The sequence below is a fragment of the Arachis stenosperma genome, chromosome 6 (assembly GCF_014773155.1).
Source record: "Arachis stenosperma cultivar V10309 chromosome 6, arast.V10309.gnm1.PFL2, whole genome shotgun sequence".
Classification (NCBI taxonomy): Eukaryota; Viridiplantae; Streptophyta; class Magnoliopsida; order Fabales; family Fabaceae; genus Arachis; species Arachis stenosperma.
The window spans coordinates 72,882,251-72,884,189 of NC_080382.1; the positions used below are offsets into that span (position 1 = coordinate 72,882,251).

A 1,939-nucleotide genomic window follows, 5' to 3' on the forward strand; every position below is an offset into this window, starting at 1 on the left:
CTCAATAGGAAACTCCTTCTTGCTTGAGAGACGTCCCATGAGATCTTCCTCATTGGGATTCGCGTCCTCTCCCTCCTTCTTGCATTCGGCCATGTTGAGTATATCAATGGCCTTACACTCTCTCTTTGGATTCTCTTCTGTATTGCTTGGGAGAGTACTAGGAGGGGTTTCAGTAACTTTCTTACTCAGCTGGCCCACTTGTGCCTCCAAATTTCTAATGGAGGATCTTGTTTCACTCATGAAACTTAAAGTTGCCTTAGACAGATCAGAGACTAGATTAGCTAAATTAGAAGTGCTTTGCTCAGGATTCTCTGTCTGTTGCTGAGAAGATGATGGAAAAGGCTTGCTATTGCTAAGCCTAGTTCGTCCACCATTATTAAAGCCTTGTTAAGGCTTTTGTTGATCCTTCCATGATAAATTTGGATTGTTTATCCATGATGAATTGTAGGTGTTTCCATAAGGTTCACCTAAGTAATTTACCTCTGCTATTGCAGGATTATCAGGATCATAAGCTTCTTCTTCAGAAGATGCCTCTTTAGTACTGTTGGATGCATTTTGCCATCCATTCAGACTTTGGGAAATCATGTTGACTTGCTGAGTCAACATTTTGTTCTGAGCCAATATGGCATTCAGAGCATCAATCTCAAGAATTCCCTTCCTCTGAGGCGTCCCATTATTCACGGAATTTCTCTCAGAAGTGTACATGAACTGGTTATTTGCAACCACGTCAATAAGTTCTTGAGCTTCTGCAGGCATTTTCTTTAGGTGAATGGATCCACCTACAGAATGGTCCAGTGACATCTTAGAGAACTTAGACAGACCATAATAGAATATATCCAGAATGGTCCATTCTGAAAGCATGTCAGAAGGACACCTTTTGGTCAACTGCTTGTATCTTTCCCAAGCTTCATAGAGGGATTCACCATCTTTTTGTTTGAATGTCTGAACATCCAATCTAAGCTTGCTCAGCTTTTGAGGAGGAAAGAATTTAGCCAAGAAGGCCGTGACCAGCTTATCCCAGGAGTCTAGGCTATCCTTAGGTTGTGAATCCAACCATGTTCTAGCTTTGTCTCTTACAGCAAAAGGAAAAAGCATGAGCCTGTAGACTTCAGGATCTACTCCATTTGTCTTTACAGTCTCACAGATCTGCAAGAACTCAGTTAAAAACTGATAGGGATATTCTGATGGAAGTCCATGAAACTTGCAGTTTTGTTGCATTAGAGCAACTAGTTGAGGTTTCAGCTCAAAATTGTTTGCTCCAATGGCAGGAATTGAGATGCTTCTTCCATTAAACTTGGAAGTAGGTGTAGTATAATCACCAAGCATCCTTCTTGCATTATTGTTGTTGGGTTCGACTGCCATCTTTTCTTGTTCAAAAATTTCAGCAAGGTTGTCTTTGGATTGTTGTAATTTAGCTTCTCTTAGTTTCCTCTTCAGATTCCTTTTAGGTTCTGGATCAGCTTCAACAAGAATGCCTTTTTCCTTGTTCCTGCTCATATGAAAGAGAAGAAAATAGAAAAAGAAGAAGAATCCTCTATGTCACAGTAAAGAGGTTCCTTATTATTAGTAGAAGAAGAAAGGGAATAAGAAGAATGGAGAATCCAAACACGTAAGGATAGAGGTAGTGATTTGAGATGAAGAGAGGTGTTAGTGAATAAATAAATAAATAGAAGAAGAGGAGAGGGAAGGAATTTCGAAAATAAATTTTAAAAAAGTAGTTAGTGATTTTCGAAAATTAAAGGTGAAATAGAACTAAAATTAAAATTTAAAACAATTAGTTAATTTAAAATGAATTTTGAAAAAAGGATGAGATATTTTCGAAAATTAGAGAAGGAGAAGTAGTTAGGTGGTTTTGAAAAAGATAAGAAACAAACAAAAAGTTAATTAGTTAGTTGAAAAAGATATTAAAATCAAATTTTAAAAAGATAAGAAGATAAGA

General features: G+C 37.3%; 1 non-coding gene across 1 annotated transcript; it reads left to right on the forward strand.

Moving 5' to 3' along the window:
• The first annotated feature begins 855 nt into the window (after positions 1–855).
• On the forward strand, positions 856–963 carry LOC130937478 (small nucleolar RNA R71). The gene has a single exon (XR_009068697.1). It is a non-coding gene; the product is annotated as a small nucleolar RNA R71 (small nucleolar RNA).
• Positions 964–1,939: the final 976 nt, after the last annotated feature.